This window comes from Pelodiscus sinensis, chromosome 1 (genome assembly GCF_049634645.1).
Source record: "Pelodiscus sinensis isolate JC-2024 chromosome 1, ASM4963464v1, whole genome shotgun sequence".
Taxonomy (NCBI): domain Eukaryota; kingdom Metazoa; phylum Chordata; order Testudines; family Trionychidae; genus Pelodiscus; species Pelodiscus sinensis.
Genome location: NC_134711.1, coordinates 278,907,703 through 278,926,562, shown reverse-complemented (window position 1 = coordinate 278,926,562; position 18,860 = coordinate 278,907,703). Strand labels below are relative to the sequence as shown.

General features: G+C 40.0%; 1 protein-coding gene across 3 annotated transcripts in view; it reads right to left on the bottom strand.

Moving 5' to 3' along the window:
- DIAPH3 (diaphanous related formin 3) overlaps positions 1–18,860 on the bottom strand; it is a 456,179-nt gene that overhangs the window by 322,013 nt on the left and 115,306 nt on the right. The window lies entirely within an intron of this gene.

Below are 18,860 nucleotides of genomic sequence, written 5' to 3'. Positions count from 1 at the left end.
CTGCAACGTCAGTGGACTCGTCTAATTGTAATGCATATGCATCACATAAATGCAGCCGAAAAATAAGCTCCTTCTCGATGTCAGCAGCAAGATCGTGAATACGACATGTGACAGTATTGTTTGATATTGGCACAGCCTCAACTTTTTTACTAGACTCCTGATCCAACATACACATCACAATATCTTTTGCACGTGGTTTTATGAGTGATTCCCCAATAGTGTGTGCTTCTTCGGGGAGCGATATACGATAGCTTACTATGTAAGATAAAAAAAACTAATGTCTTTATCTTTGTATTCTGGATGATTTATTTCAAAATGTCTTCGCAATTTAGCAGGTACTAAACAACTATTAGATAATATTTTGTTGCACACTACACACTGGGCACCTGGAGCATCTTCATTTCCATTGCTTGTGTATCCAAATGCCAAGTAGTCCTCACAATACCTGCGTTTCTTATTAGTCAGCTGAAATTTTTCATAATTAACTTGAGCTGCCTCAGTATTTTCCTTGCTGGTTTCAGTAAAAATATTGGAGTTTGAAGTACTCACTTTTCTCTTTAAAGTTCCTTCTTTTAACCAACGATCCATGGGGAATTTTGATATTAGATTGAATTCTTAAACTTAAAGTCACACACAGGAGCCACGTGTCTTCACAGTGTGTATGGGGATTTGTTCGGATCCTCACAGTGAGTAGGAGTTCTGGTGTTCCACTCACTGATAGTAATCCCCCCCTCTCCCCCCCCCCCCACACACACACACGCTGCCTTTACCAAGGGACCTAGCAGCAGCAACAGCTGCTTGTCCCGCTTCTGCCCGATCAACCCAAGATCCCTCTCCCGCATCCCCCGCTGTCGCTCTGCTTTTACCAAGGGACCTAGCAGCAGTAACAGCTGCTTGTCCCGCTTCTGCCCAATCAACCCAAGATCCCTCTCCCACATCCCCCACTGCCACTCTGCTTTTTCTTGGGTTGATTGGGCAGAAGCGGGACAAGCAGCTGTTGCTGCTGCTAGGTCCGGTGGTAAAAGCAGAGCGGCAGCGGGGGACGCAGGAGATGTCTGAAAGGGGAGCGGGGAAGGAGACAGCGTCTTTGCGCGCTGGGCTCCTCTGTCTCTTTATGGGCGGGGGGAGGGGAGCGTTCGGGTTCTCGCGGAACCCTTACGTTCACTTCACGGAACCCCAGGGTTCCGCGGAGCACCATTTGGGAAACACTGATCTAAAGCTTGAGTGCCTTATCAAATAATAACATACGTAGCCTGAGCTCCTTGTCTCTACAAGCACTGGCTGCAAGGCTATGGCAATCAACACACTTCTGAGGGACGTGTGCTTTCCCCAGGCAATGAATACAAGATCTATGGCCTTCTCAAACTGGCATAGGGTCATGGTACTTTTCACATTTTTTGCTGTTTCCCCACTTCTATCTCTTCTCTGCTTTTCCGTTCTTTTGATTCTCTCTCTCCCCCCCCCCCTTTTTTTTTTTTTTAAAGTAGTAAGCAGAAGCTGGCAACACACTGCCCTTCAGGACTGGTGCCTTAACTATTTACAGCAACTATGAAGAAACAAACCCTTTTTAAAAAAAATAATACCAACTATAAATGGTGAAAGAACTAACAGTTTTAGCTAATTACAATTCAATTTCTGTCTACAAAGAAGTGAAAAGGAAGAGGGGGATCAAGCTACAGCTGCTTTTGAACAATGACGGATCAAGCTATGGCTGTTTTTGCGCAAAAACCCGCAGAGCGTTCACACCTCAAGCGCATTTTTGTGCAAGTAAATTTAGAGTAAATCAAAAGAAGAGAGGGTTTTTTGCAGTGAAGGTATTCCTCTTTCTACAAGGAGTAACTCCTTTTTGTGCGAGAGTTTTTGCACAAAAAGATGTGTGTGGACAGACAACAGCGGGGTTTAGTGCAAAAAGCCCATCGAAAAAAGCACAGGTTGTCTAGTGGTTATTTGGTGAATAGCAATCAGAGCTTTCTTTTGAGAGAGCGGCCATGAAGTCTGGATGCTGTCTTGCGCAAGAAGTTTTTGTGTATGATCTCTTCCGCAAAAAGCTTCTTGCGCAAGAAGCCTGCAACATAGACGCGGTCTGACTGAGGGTGGTCAAGAAGGAACTGAGGGGAGTTGGTCCGCGTGCAAACTCCAAGGGCATCAATGGAACATGCCACTCTCGCACACGTGCGGCCCAACTAGACACTTCTAGAATAATGTATCCGATCTGCAGTGCAGATGAACCCAACACCAACCCACAGGCACATCACTTGAAGAAGAAGATCTCCTTGTATAGATAGATTTTTCCTGTTGTGGACTCTGAAGCGGCTCCTATGGAGTCTATTTTTCATACTGAAGTTAGTATGCATTTCCTGTGATTGACATGAAGGCTAATACTGGAATAAAGTTAATGCCTTGTCCATTGCTGATAAGATTTCTTGAGGTGACTAGCTTCTGAATAATCAGTGACCCTAGCACGGAAATACCCCCAACAGAGGTGAGTCACTGCCACTTGAAAGTAGTGAAAATGAATCACCTACTTTATTTCTACTTTATCTGAAACCGTTTCACAACAGGAACATAAAGAAAAATATATTGGCTATAACAAGGAAATCTGAGCAGCAAACTCTAAAAGGAAGGAGGAAAAATGACTAGGGAAAACAAAATGTATTATTAATAGTTCACACAAAGGGAAAAACCATATACCTGTTTATTTTCCTCTGAATAATTCACAGAATTTTTATTCTCAAGTACAAGACAATATGCAATTTACACTGGCTACTGCTTTTGATTCTCAAGGAACAGTAGGAGCAGACAACAAATAAAACGTCTTCCTGGGTCAGCACGTCTCAAAATGCCACAACTTAGGAATGTATCCTAGTACCTTCAGAAAAGAATTGCTCAAGAACCAAGAACTTTAAATAAAAGCCAGTTGGATACATTTCTGAAATAAAAGATAGACACAAAATGAACACCCTCCAACAAAATTACCTTTACCTTCCCCAGCTCTACCTGCCCCAACAAACAGGCATTTTCAGTAAAGTTGCAAAGACATTTGGAACATAGGTTTCCTTTTCAAAAATGAAATTGAAGAGGCTTAGGGTCCCAAATCCCTAAATTCCAAAACCATGAGCAGTAATTTATTTCAGTCCTTAACCACCTTGAGAATTAGGAAGTTTTTCTTTATGTCCAAGCTAACTTCCCTTGCTGCAACTTAAGTCCATTGCTTCTTGTCTTATCATGAGAGATTAAGAAAAATAATTTTTCACCTTCCTCCTTCTAACAACCTTTTAAGTACTTCAGAGACGTAGCCGATTTAATCTGTACAGGATAAACTTTAAAATACGAATAGTATGGTAGCACTTTAAAGATGAACAAAACATGTAGATGGTATCATGAGCTTTCGAGGGCACAGCCCAGTTCTTCAGATGACCGAGAAGTGTGCTGTGTCCACGAAACCTCATGATACCATCTACAAGTTGTGTTCATCTTAAAGTGCTACCATACTATTAGTTGTTTTTTTAAGTACTTGAAAGCTATTACATCCCCCCTCAGTCTTCTCTTTTCCAAACTAAACAAACATCATTTTTCTCTTCTTTGGACTTCCTCCAATTTGTCCACATCTTTCCTTAAGCAAAATGCAGGACTATGTAGCACTTTAAAGACTAACAAGATGGTTTATTAGATGATGAGCTTTCGTGGGCCAGACCCACTTCCTCAGATCAAATAGTGGAAGAAAATAGTCACAACCATATATACCAAAGGATACAATTTAAAAAAATGAACACATATGAAAAGGACAAATCAAATTTACCAATAATTTGATTTGTCCTTTTCATATGTGCTCATTTTTTTAAATTGTATCCTTTGGTATATATGGTTGTGACTATTTTCTTCCACTATTTGATCTGAGGAAGTGGGTCTGGCCCACGAAAGCTCATCATCTAATAAACCATCTTGTTAGTCTTTAAAGTGCTACATAGTCCTGTTTTTTGTTTCAGCTACACCAGACTAACACGGCTACATTTCTATTACTATCTTTCCTTAAATATGACATCCAGAACAGGTCAGGAGACATTACTCCAGTTGAGGCCTAATAGTGCAGAGTAGAGTGGACGAATTATTTCTTTGTCTTGAGCAAACCTAGCCACAGTACTTTGTCACAAAACAGAGAAAATTTTATTTGTCCATGCCAATCAATACTCAAGTTACCTTAATACAAATATGCTATAATATACATTTTGCTGTACTATGTATAAGCACATGTATATTTACTTTTCCATTTACCGGAACTGTATATTATAAATTAAAATATGCACTCAATGCCAGAATTCATTCAGTGGAAAAAAACCAGTTACTAATCTGTTCGATAACTGTTGTTCTCTAAAATGGTTTGCACATCTCTATCTCACTTCAAGTGTGTAAGTGCACAGGGCAGCACTTCCAGTCTCTGCTGTCTCGCACTGCAACACAATGGTATAAAGGGAAAAGTTGTTCTCAACCCCCTTGACTGCCTTCTACAAAACTGAAGCAAAATGCAGGACAACGCATTTTGCTTCAGCTACCCCAGACTAACACGGCTACATTTCTATCACCATTCTACAATACTGATTCCAATATAGAAGGGAAGCAGAGTGGTCACCCAAATTACAACAGACATGTGCAACATATCTTGAGCAACCTTTAAATAGGCAGTTAATTGACAAGTCTGCTTATTTGAGTGACTGCACGCGTCCATTCCATTTCTGAAGTCTCACAAGCAGTGTTCCCTGTAAGCTGTGCATTAGGACACCCACGCAGGAGAAATTCAAATACTACCCAGACAATTAGTAGAGCATCCAGAGCCGGCATCATAGGTTTTTAACTGGTGGTGCACATAAAATGTATTCCACACATAGAGGTATATACAATCATGGGTGGTGTAGAGAAAGTGAATAAGGAAAAGTTATTTACTGTTTCCCATAATATAAGAACATGGGGCCACCAAATGAAAATAATGGGCAGCAGGTTTAAAACCAGTAAAAGGAAGTTGTTCTTTACACAGTGCATAGTCAACCTGTGGAATTCCTTTCCTGAGGAGGTTGTGAAGGCTATGACTATAAAAGGATTTAAAAAAGAGCTAGATAAATTCATGGAGGTTAAGTCCATTAATGTGTACTAGCCAGGACGAGTATGAAATGGTGTCCGGTAAGATGGATGGCAAGAGAGATTGCTTGATCACTACTTGCTCGGTTCACTCCCTCTGGGGTACCTGGCAGTGGCCACTGTTGGCCGACAGGATACTGGGCTGAATGGACCTTTGGTCTGACCCAGCATGGCCATTTTTATGTTCTTATGTGGGGGGAGGGAGGAGGAGAGGAGAGAGATGTATTTTACCTGATCTATAACCAATGGCATGATACAGTACACTGGCACTTAGGGTCAGTTATAAGGATGCTTGGCTGAAAGTTCTGATTTAACAGCTTTTTTTAATCTTTGTGACTGGGAAAGGGCTATTTCAGTATTCTTTCTGCCATAATATTTAATATCTATCTATATGATATTTGTTAGTAACTGGTGAGTGCCACAGTGGCACACGTCCGAACAAGCGCACATGACTCAATATTGGGGCACAAGACAAAACTCACTCCACTCATGGATAGAAAATCTGAACCTTCATCTACACTATGACTTTTGCTGGATGATGCAATGCAAATGAAGCACAGATGAGCGTTTCAGCTCTTTGGGAGTGGATTCACACATGGTTGAAGTGTTATATAACTACCTGCCATTTGGAGGATGGCATCATTGATCAGTAAGGCCACATTCAACAATACTGAAGTTTTCAAGATGTCAAGCAGCTGGTATTGACTGGAACCTTTTCTGAGGGATTTTCTAAGCACTAGCTATTCTCTACAGCAATTTCTGGAACTGGCAATAGTTCTCCAGTGGGGGGAAAAATGGACTGAGGAGGCAGTTCTGTATGGATAAGATGAGGGATGCTCCTCTAGATTCACTGGTACCATTGGACTCACTAGATGGCACCAGCTTCTTGCTCAGACAGAAGCATATTCCAGTACCAGGTATCGGAACCCAAAGAACAGGAACTAAGGACTACAAAGTACCACCCCAATAAAGGAAACCTATTAAAACTATCTTAACACTAAAACTATTAAACTATATATGCTAGTGAAACAAAGGTGACAGCAAGACATAACACTGCGACAACTATTGAGAGCAGTAAGAAGAAACAGGAAGGTCAGGTGTGACTCAGCCTTTTTTACAATCATACAAAAGTACAAGACAGAACATGCCACCCCAGAAAGTACCAGCAAGGGGAAAATTTCTGACAACAGTGCCGTAAGCATAAGCACACCTGTTGTCCAATGGACACTTGAAACCACACAAATAGCCTGTTTAATTTACAATTTAATTTTCTGATTTTTCTGCAGTAGTACATTTATATCCCAGTTTTTCAAGTAACAATAGCTGGAAGACTGGAAAGATAATCCTCTATATCCTCACAGACAAAGATATGTTAGCCTCTTTATCCTAATCTTGTGAAGTGGGGCTCATCCCCAGCTCTCATTGACTCTACACCTTGCAGAGAACTCTCAGCAATACGTGTAATTAAGCTTAATACAGCAAACTTCCGATAATCCAGCACATTTAGGACCCAGGAGGTGCCGGATTATCAGATATGATGGAATATCGGAAGGGGGGCTATGAGGAGTCTGGGGTGGGGGGTTGGCAGGGAACTGCACAGCGCGGGAGAGGGCAGCACTGCGGGACCAACCCAGAAGCACTCCAGCTGCTCTGCCCCCGGCTTCCCCAAGTCTCCCAACCGCCGGTCAGCAGCAGCTGACTTGGTGAAGCCAGGGGCAGAGCAGCTGGGGTGCTGCCAGGTTGGTCCCGCAACACCTCCCATCACCTGAGTGGCACTGCGGGACCAACCCAGCAGCACTCCAGCTGCTCTGCCCCTGGCTTCCCCAATTCGGCCGCTGGTCAGTTTCAGCAGTGGCGGACTTGGGGAAGCCGGGAGCAGAGCAGCTCGGGTGCTCTGCCCCAGGGCTTCCCCAAGTCCACCACTGCTGAAACTGACCAGCGGCGGACTTGGAGAAGCCGGGGGCAGAGCAGCTCCAATTGTCCAGCTGGCCGGAGCACTTCCGGGTTCCAGTTGGTGCCGGACCACTGGAAGCCGGGCAACTGGAGTTTTACTGTACTTGTTTGATCAATGGGAGAGGTATTGTCCTTTTCTGGACATCCCAGCCATTCAGTTAACTAAACTGTCTATAAAGATTAAAACCCACACACAGTAGGTCCTAGAGTTCCCAGAAATTCTCAAGAAGCAGGAAGTGTTGGCAGAAGCCATTTGAATTGATCTTCCTGCTGGCACCCTGTGTGACCCGCAGAAAGCTAGAAAGACATGAGGTAAGCCAGGAAGCGGGCAGGAAATTTATTGATACTCATGACTAGGGAAAGATTAAATCTTGGAACACAAATATGTGCATAGAACAGGAAATGTTCAGTCAGGTGAGATCAGGTTATTTTCTTTAATTTTACATTTGATGGACTTCTGTGCTGAGCCCATGTGCAACCCCCTCCCAAACACTAACTTTTAAACTGAATTCCAGGGAAGCAATTCTCTGTGTTTTTAATCTTTGTTTTTTTCAGTAACTCTGTAAAACCTAGCAACCAGTAATGTTTTACCAAGCATTTTTTCTTCGTTTTGTTAATAAAAATCATCTTTTTTTTTTAATCACCATCATCTGAATCCTATGTATTAGAAGACAAGAGTTTCTGTGTACATGTGCCTAAAACTGCAAGGTCTGTGTACATGTGCCTAGTAAGAAATTTGCAAGGGGGGGAGGGTTAAGCTCTCTCCAAAAGGAGACTTAAAGAGCTTGAGGGCACCCCACAGGAAGAAATTCTACAGGTGTGACTTCTAGGTTTTCAAAGGGGTTTTTGCATTTATGTGGTGACAGAGTACCATCAAAAGGTCAGGGAATCTATGGTCTTGGAGAGCTTTTAAACAGAAGCTTTTAGTAGCAGAGTATTTTAAAGTCTCTTGCGGGGTCACCACCATCTGCACTGGGAGAGCCAGAAAAAGCCTTGACCGTTTGTTTTTGGAATCTAATCAAAAAGTTTAAAACCATGAATTTGAAATATCAGTTTTAACAACTAGTAACTTAAAAGGAAAACTGGATTCATAACTGTTTAAAGAAATAACATATAGCCAACGTAAACTAATTTGACATTGTCAATCTCATACACCAAGAAATAATTTTTACCAAAACTAAGAAAAATTATTTGCCTATTACACAGAAATTAAAAAAGAAAGAATAACCAACCACAAAGCAGACAGAATAAATGAAACAATTTCAATAATAGTGTTGCTATCCTCTGACACTGAAGTCCAAGTATCACCCTTATATCAAGTACTATCAAATGCTCAGGGTTTTTGCTAATTTTCAAGTAGAGAGGAAATGAGTGACAGTCTTGATCTACATCTAAGTGAAATTTGTTTTCCTTATACTAGTCTACTTATTCACCAGTCCTGGAACAGAGGAGATGATACAGCATGCACACAACACCTTTTTTAAGAATTTCCACCCAACTCTAATGCCCAGTTCCCTCAAGAAAACTCTCTCAAGAACTGAGTCTAGGCAGAGAGGAAAGAAAAAATTTAAGTTCCCTGCTTCTTGTTCAACTTACTCTCGCTCGTCTCTATGCAGAGTATTATAAAACCAAAACAGACACACCACACAATATCGTTCCAAAACTGATTATTTGGCTGCATTCTAGGAACAAGAATTTAAACGATTGTGTGTGATAGCAACACCCAACAAAGCTTACTATAACAGTATCCATAATGGGTTTTTAGCATAAGTCACGTAGAACACTTCTATACTAATAAAGATTTCTGTCCATTGTCAATAACCAACAACTTTTCTAAATTAAACTACTTTATTAAACTCAGAATTCCAAACACAAATAGTAAAATAACTAATATATTATTCTGAAATTGTTTCCAAATTATTTGAAGATCTGTGATATTCTAATTTGTACTGTATCTTTCCTTTTCATCATTTGCTCCATATTTTGAAGCTCATGTTTCACATTTAGTCTTTGGTAAATTCATGGCTATTGGTAATAGCCAGAGGAAAGAGCAGGATTTCCTGAAGTAGCTGAAACCAAATACTGTTAGTAGTAACAACAGAATATCAGTCTACTTTATTCTGAAAAGCTACAGTTGGATAATCATTTGCTCAAAATTGTTTTTCATCTGGAGTAACAACTTGGATTAGAATCATTTAGCATCCCTGTTGAAGTTATAAATAAGCCATCTGCTTATATTCATATTGATTAAAAATATGTGTGTGGTGAGCCAAAACATAATGAGATGATTGGAGATGAATAAATTCCTTACCCTGTTCTTTCATATAAAAAACAGAGTGGAACAGAAAGCCTAGTTAGTTTTAGTTTACACATGAATACAGTTCTCACTGAAGAAATAACACATTAAAGCAGTTAGTTAAAAGGGTGCCTATAAACTATAAACGTTGTGATAAAATCAATATAACATGTGCCTCATATAATTTGTAAGCACAGCAGAAATAAACAAAAACATGGCCCTTTGGAAACAGAATGAGTAATACAACTTCTCCCTGAATATAAAAGGACATCGGTATTAAAATAGTACAAGAACTAATTACAGGTTTTAATTCCATAAACCAAATTTCCCTCATCTAGGTAACACCTCTGTTCCAGCATTGTCAGGGTCATCCTGTGGGAGCACTCACAATGATAAACTTGTGGGCTAGGGCCAGGAGCACTGCCAGACAATAGGTGACTCAGAGAACAGAGATCCCAGGCAGCTGGGCACAGGGGAAGGCGGCAGAGCCCTGACTCCACTGCTCTTGAAAATTCCCTGGTTCGAGACCAGTTAGGTGCTGAGGGTGCCAGAGCAAGGAGGTTCAGACTGTACATGAATTCTAAGCACACTTAAGAGTATTGTCATGATTAAGCCGCAAACTGTTTAACCAATTCACCGTCAATAAATCACTTCAAATAAGTGAAATAATTTATAAAATTTTGATTCTGGAATAGCTACAGCATGCTTGTAAATCACCATAAATTTTTGCTTTTAGTTCAAAGTTTAAGGTGTCTAGTAATAAAAACATTAAACAACATAAATATGGAGTTTCTGTAATATTCAACCAATAGACAAAAGGAACTAACAAATATGCCAGTATTTTTTTAAAGTTATTAAAAACACTAGGTTTTCATATTCTATATAACAATTGTTCATATCACTAAAAGTATGATCATAAGGTTTGTATTAGATTAAACTGAATTTTCTACAGGTTCATAGAATCATAGAATCACAGAATACTAGGACTGGAAAGGATCTCAAGAGGTCATTGAGTCCAATCCACTGCCCTCATGGCAGGACCAAATACTGTCTAAACCATCCCTGATGGACATTAGAAAAAAATTCCTAACTGTCAGATTAGTCAAACACTGGAATAAATTGCCCAAGGAGGTTATGGAATCCCCATCTCTGAAGATATTTAAGAGTAGGTTAGATAAATGTCTAAGCTAAACGTCCCTTGCTGCAGTTTAAGCCCATTGCTTCTTGTTCTATCCCCAGACGCCAAGATGAACAAGTTTTCTCCCTCCTCCTTATGACACCCTTTTAGATATCTGAAAACTGCTATCATGAGTTGAACCTCTCTAATTCAACACTTGCTGGTCTGGCAAAATTTATGGTCCAGCATGATTTTAATTAGCTGGATGTCCACTTACCATGGCTGTGGCCAAGTTTCCTGCAATCTCATGTTTGTTTACAGCCACCAGTCATGGCGCTCAGTGTTCTGTGCTGTTATTTAGCTCTAATTTACTCCTAAATGTCTTGTAAGAGCCCAGTAAGCAGTGGAAGTTTTAGTAATGCTGCTAGACAATATTGACATCTCATGGACCAGCATATTCTCTGGTTTGACACCAGTCAGGTCCCCACGGCACCAGTCTAGAGAAGGTCAAGCTATACAAAGAAAAAACTAGTATTTCAAAGAAACTCTTTACATCTTTCACTGAATAAGTACTTTAGAAATATTACAAAATATTGGGGATTTTATTTTGAAATTTGTATTTATTAGATTGTATTATCTTACATCAAATCAGTAACTGCTATGAAACAACATTGTGCTATGCGACACTCTTGTGGAATACGAAGGAATCAAGTGATTGGCCAACAGCAAATCCATTTTTAAGGAAACTGGGATCCATCCCAAACAAATTATTTTACACCTGACAATGTATCTAAGATGTCAAAATAAAAACTTCATAATGTACGAATTTGTGTAATTTACCTTTACTATCATATCATACACACTATGCTCAATATTTATGTGAAGTAGGACTTTATTATGGACATTATGAAAGAGAATGCCCAAAATAGCCACTCACTTCTTGAAATATTTAAGAAACATTGCCAAATAATAAACGTAAGTGTTTCACATACAATACAGTATCATTATAAATTGTTAAGTCTCTTGTTTTGCCAAAAAATATACATTTGTTTCTTAAGAAGTAGTTGTCATTCCAGTATTATGAGGAAACTGTCACACTAGAATGATAATGAAGAGGTGATTTTAAATTGTGTATTAAAAAGCGAGTCTCTTTATGTGAATCCCATTTGAAACTATTTTCAGAAAGAGCTTCGCACACTCAGTAACTTTTTCAGGTTGCCGGACCCTCAGAGTCCCGATTTACAAAGGTTCAATCTGTACAACACCTGACTTTTTACCCCAATATTAAGCATACATTGAGCAAATCTAGTACTGCCAAAAGTTCATGTATGATATCCTCCGCAGAAATCAGAATTATGGAGTGTACCAACACACATTTTGGTTGATTTTATTTTGAAAAGGCAACTAGAATCTTCTGTTGGAGTTCTTTGTCATTTCAAGATTATGGCCAGAGTTGCTGGCAGGAACCACATGGTTGACAGATATCTCCTTTCCCGAAGGCAGTGAATGCACTCGGAGTGCTTGTCTTCAGTAAGGATTTCCTTCTTCAAAGTGAGGCACTTCTCGAAGCCTGGAAAAGTGGGCACACCCAGTTACAGAGAAGAGTCCCCAGTGAAAAAGAAAAAGCGGGGGGAAATACAGGTTTTAGATTGTTTCAAGTTTTTTGAGGTTTTTTTTGAGAAAGTAAAAAAAGTAAAAAATGGACTAAAAATACAGTATGCTAATAAGCAAATTACCTACCTAACTGCAAAAAGAGCAACAATCCCAATGGACTGGGAGAAGCTTTGTCTCTAAGTTAGGGGTGGCTGAGTAAGAACTAAGGTGGGGGCTCGCCAGTGTGCTGGCCAGCCTCATGGTGCAGCATGAGGACAGAAAAGCATACATGAAGTTCTCTGATTAGCTGTGCAGAAACACAAGCACACATACAGTGGAACAGTCATAGGATGAAAGAAATGAAACATCTGACTGCCTATATTAACTAAACTGGATAAATCTGAGCAGAACTGGGAAAACTGATAAATAATTCTTAACATAGTTAACAGATTCTATAGCTACTATAACTCACAACCTATCCTGCCCTCAAATGTGCTCTATTCACTCCTTTTGTTTTTGTCACCCTCTCAAAATGGTACATACAAAAAACACCTCTACAATTAGCAATAGTTCATCTTTATTACGTAGTTAATTACTAAAAGCTATGTCAACCTTTTGGTAATGAAGCTATAGCTGAATGAGAACTAGTAATGTAACTCTCAGGTAGTTAGAAAAAACTATTTGATTTACTGCTACAGGAAGGAAAATCCTGCAGTACTTTGTATTATATTTTTAAGACTAGCCTAAAGGTGTTTTTCAAGTATGAATCTCCGTCACATATTAATTAGTCTTTCTATGCAATTCTATATTATGCAAAATACTGGTATCTTCTTTTGTTTAATATCAAATGAATTGTATTTTATCTGGAAATTCACTCTCTAATGTTCTCAAAGACACTATATCTCATATTATGAAAGGGAAAATTGAACCAACAACTTGTGTATGAGTCAATGGTAGGAAAAGTCTTCCTTCAGGAACAACTAAGGAGCTGAAGGCTCCCCAAAGGATATATGCTAGGTCCGAAGATTTGGCACACTGCAATGCTGGGCTGAAGTCTCTTATCAGGACCTTCCTGAATCAAGTCCAGGGTGACTAGAATCCTAGGATTTCTTCAGTCTGAACTTCACTCTTCACAACATGCATTGAACTTACATAGTGTGGAAACTCTCCCTGGATGAGAACAGATTCCTGATCATTTTGGAATATAGGCTAAGTACAGCTGACACTTCACTTCCATTAGCTAGGTAGTCAGTTAAAGAGGATTTTCATTGGAATGGAGGAATAGGTCTCAGCACTGTTAGTGAAGGAATATCAGGGCTCAAAGTATCCGCAAATTACTAATCATAGAAACAGCCAGCTACCTTCAGATCACAGCTAGGTTCCTCAAGAAACTCTGAAACATTGATCATCTCCCTCAGGTGACAATCCTTGTCAACAAGTAAGTTACCTCCATATACACCAACTCTTCTCATACTAACAGCATCACTACCTGCCTCAAATGTTTAGAAGATACTGAGCAACCCTCAGATATCCATCCCAAATAAATCCCTTTCATCCTTGCCCATAACAATGGTATATTCAACAAACACTTTGTGCAAATAATAGGAACAAGCAATAGGTACGAAGATGGTTCCCCAAAAATTCCAACTTATATGAAGAATTTCTGAAAAAAATATACCACAAAGCCAATAATATATCTGAGATAATCAATATCTGAGGATATTTGCATCCTCTTCACAGACATTCTAAGTTCTCTCATACAGTTCAATCAAAATGTCAACAACCCCCATACAGCTATCATATTCTCGCTAGTAAAAAAACCAAGTACTCCTGTGCAGTGTTCCCTCTAAAATTTTCCATCCTTGGACAGGTTTAATTTTCTTTTGGGTGGGTGAAATTTCTTATGCGCAACAACAATATGGAGGTAATGTGTGGATTTGCACCCACCAATACAAACAAAAACCCTAGATGTAAATATATATTTTCAACAGTCCATAGGTGTGCAATATATTAAAACAAGGAATAATTAACATGGAGCAATGCTTATGATGTTTAATATGAAATAAAAGGAAAATTAATGTTGCCTTTGTATTACATATATTATCACCCTTTCTAATAACTCAAGCTAGTAAACACATCAAAATGAGATTATCCACATATAGCTGAGCTTTAAGATGTTAGAAGAAATCTATGAGACAACCAGAAATAGTCATGCTCTCCTTGAAAATATTAATTAAATATTTATTGCCACTGCAAAGGAGAATGTGTGGCAGCGCCTGTAACTTACCCACCTCCTTCCATGTTGTTGGTGGCAAGCAATGAAACACCAATACCTTCTCCCCATCAGCCAGCAGATCGGGCTACAACACTATCCTTCAAGTACTTCCTGCCTCACTCACTTGAGAAACTGCTCACCCACAGCAAGTACAGACCCTCCATACATTAGAGGGAACCTTGATCCTATGGTACCTTAGTCTCTTTTGTTAGTCTCTAAGGTGCCATAGGACTACTTATTGTTTTTAAAGTTACAAACTAAAATGGCTACCCCTCTGAGCAGGCCCTGTATGGGGGTGGTGAGGTCAGGAGGGCCATCTGGACCGGGCCTCAGTAGACAAAAGGGCCTCAAATTTTTACATTTTTCTACCAAGTGATTTCCATGTATTTTACACCTTGCACTTATAACAGGGACAGCAGAAGCAGCTATATACACACCTCATCAACTGATTTAAATCACTGTGGGACCTCGGGCTTTCACCAAATTTTCAGTCTCATCTAAGTTTTCATCTGTGTGACTGAAGTAGCTTCTGTGATTAGTGATTTTATGTTATGAAATGCTATTTACAGTCTTTGCATAGTTTAGAGGTTTTGAAAGTCGTAATGAATTCTGTTACTGTAAAGTGATTTGGTTTGGTCTGAGGGTGACTAACGTTTAAATTAGATGTTTATCTCTGCAGAGGAGATTTTTTTGTATTCCTATTTTTTCTTCTGTGTCTTCATATACAATAACCATATTAGGCTCAGCCGTAAGCTACCTATTCGTCCATTTTAAATTAAACTTTAAAGGCTTTTTTGTGATAAACTTTTAATTCTAGTTGTTTAATAAACTTTATATCTGCTCTGGCAATTGCCCCCTATTCATATCCATAACAACACACCGGACTTGTCTACACTGGCCCCTTTTCCGAAAGGGGCATGCTAATTTCACAGGTCGTAATAGGGAAATCCGCGGGGGATTTAAATATCCCCCGCGGCATTTAAATAAAAATGTCCACCGCTTTTTTCCGGCTTTTAGAAAAGTAGGAATAAGAAGTAGGAATAAGAGATCCTCCGGAAAAAAGGGCTTTTTTCCGGAGGATCGGGGCCAGTGTAGACGCTCTTTTCCGGCTTTTCTAAAAGCCGGAAAAAAGCGGCAGACATTTTTATTTAAATGCCGCGGGGGATATTTAAATCCCCCGCGGATTTCCCTATTACAACCTGTGAAATTAGCATGCCCCTTTCGGAAAAGGGGCCACTGTAGACGTAGCCACCAGGTATTAGAGGCATTTACTAATGGGACATGTTAGCAGACAAAATTTCAATACTTTGAAATAAGGCTATAAGGGCTATAGTAAATAACACCTACAAACTTATTACATAATATTCTTTGTGACATATATGCAATTAACATTTTGTATAACAAATAGGCTTTAGAAAATTATTTTCTTTTGCATTGCTGTGTTTTAAAAGAAACCCTTTATAAAAACAAAGCAAAGATTTGAAAGTTTGGAAATAAGAGATGCTCAAAGCAACAGAGTGAAACAACAGTTAAGAGTTAAAAGCCAATAAGATCATTTCTTGTAGAGGACACCTTAGTCATTAGACGGTGAAACTTCCAGTTCTAATGATAAAAACTTTGTACCCACAAATGACATTTCAATGCCACTTCCCCAAAATGAGGAGGTCATTAATCATGACACAGAAATAGCAACAGCAGTGACAAATGCAGAATCTATGCTCAATTTAGAGACTATTCAGGAAGAAAATGAGGACCTCGAAGATGCTGCACAGTAAGAACAAATACTTATGACTAGCACCGCACACAATGTAACAGTGGCATCAGAACCTGATACTGGACTTCTTGGACCCCATTACAAAAGACTGCTAACACACTACTGATGAAGGACGAGATTGTTCAGGGGGACACTGGCAGCTGGTCACTTCCGGCAGTGCTCCATCCCTGCTCCCAACCCTCTCACTGGGGTACTGGACAACCATTACGCTGTTCTGAAGATAAGGGAGATAAGGAATCACTCCCTAAAGCAGAAGAGAAGAAGCCTTCTAACCCCACGGCTGACAGGTCTGCAGCCACCACTACAAGGAGGAAATGTAGGGTAGTGCTGGTCGGAGACTATCTTCTGAGGGAGACAGAGACGCCCATCTGTTGCCCTGACATGTCATCTGGGGAGGTATGCTGCCTGTCAGGTGCCGTATCCGAGATGATACAGAGGCATAATCAAGGATTATTAGGCCCTCTGACAACTACCCCATGCTACTCATCCACGTGGCAGTAATGATATTGCAAGGTATGAGCTTGAGTAGATCAAGAATGACTACAGGCTCTGGGGAAAGCTGGCATGCTACTTCCAAGCTGGAACACAGCTCTCCACTCGCACATGCACAGCCCAAATCATCACTGCTTCACAAGTCTCGGATCCATGGTGCCGGGACGAGCCCGACTCCAACAGTGGAGCACCCATGGGGACATCACTCAAAGAAGAACACTGTGCATCTCTTCAGAGCATGATACTTCTATGAGCTGGAACCATGAAAGACCCAGGCTTTGAGCCACAGTTTCAACTGTATGGCATAGAATGCATTGTTCATTCTAGAAGTTGTGATAAGGAGTGTCTGGAAGAGAGTTTGTTGCGCGTAAGGGTACCATATCTGCCTAAACGATGGGTGAGTGATTGGTATGATGGGGGGAGGGGAGCAAGCTCAACACCAGAACTGGTAACCGTATCCCCAAGACTCTTAGAAAGCATCACCATTCAGATCCCAGGGAGGAGCACAACCCTGGTCTCCAGGGAGGAGCCTGCACCAAAGTAGGCCTACTCACACTATCAAAGGCAGCTCCAGTACGCTCTCTCTCTCCCAGCCTGCCAACCTGAGCCCTTTGCCCTCATTCTTGAACTCGCATCTCCTGCCCTGTGCCCCCCCAACACCCAAACTCCTGCACAGACTTCTGTACACCCATCCCCTGACGTCAGCCCCCCCCCCACACCAAATCTCATGCTCTCAGCCCCCATTCCAGCACCCACCACCCCGTGCCCTGGGCCCCCTAACCTTCCTGGTCTTCTGTCCTCATTCCTGCACTCCCACTCCCTTTTATTCCAGCAGAAGACAAATCAACTGCAAATATTGTCTACCAACAAGCTCTATCTATTCTTTGAGTCACTTTCCTTCTTTTATTAATACAAACATTTTTCCTTCATTTTTGAAAAGTGCACTCATTTAACTAAATCATGTACATTTTCCTTTTATTTTCCATACAAACTGAAAGACCCATTACTTAAAGACCTCAGCAACGCCAGGTATATCTGCTAGTCTGTACAATAATTGTCACTTTTCCACCAGTAAGATACTAATCAAACATCTGGGAACTATCTGTGGAATTCTAAATAAAAGATTCTTTCCAGCAAACTATGTTGGCCTAAAACATACTTAATGACATATCTTGAAGCAAACTGCTTTCGTGTCCCAGTGATAATAGTATCAAATACAGTTTATTAGTGATGATCCAGAACCATCAACAATTGCTAGTCTGCAGAATTTATATTAGTTTAAAAGTAGCTATACCATATTTGTTCAATTACTAATTCAGAAAAGAGCTCATCATTGGAAATTCTCTCACACAGAAAATAACACAAAGTATTTTCCATTCGATACACACACCTTTGACACACTAAACAGGAAAGAACAACTGCTTTCATCAGAGAATAAAAAATCATCTTCCATAAGTACTTTAAAATTTTGGTCTTGAAAATTAAACTTTTCTCCCACTATATTTTAGACAGCAAGTTCCTCAGGATCTCTCTTCCGCAAAAACTTGTAAATTCACAGCTGGTTGCAAGATTAATAGATTACAATTTATTAATCACTGTGAAGTAAAGGTAATTCTTGCCATGCACAATAACAAAAGCATCAGATTCTGTTACTTCAAACAATACTGTTCTTAATACCAGATTAATATCTGAAACCATGCCACTAGCACCTAAGAAATAAAAACAATAATCACAATCACTACTTTGATAGTAGCTTCATACATTAACAACTTGATACAGAAACAATTATTTCTCTGTTTCAGTATAGAATGTAATGTTTTCCTCATTTGTCAATGTTAATGAAAATACTCTTATTTCCTTAAAAGCATAATTCAATATTGCTGTGACAGAAATATGCCCTATCACTAAAAAAGTGAAAGAACTTTCACAATTTCTGCTAAATGCAGTCCTAATCTATTGCCACCAAATCTATTCCGTCTGCATCCCCACTTTGCTGAGAAAGGAAACACCTCAAAGTTCAGGCCCTCCGATGTCAAGGAGACATAAGAACATTAATATTCCTGTTAAAGAAAGTAACAACACACAAACACAGCCTCTCAAGGGGAAACTCTTGGCTGCAGCATACACAGAACCCAACTGGAAAAAGAGAGGAAAAAACCAAGAGCAGGGTAACCAGAGCTACTATAGAGAAAGGACTGCCCTCTCACTATCTGTGGCCTAGCTGACCTTT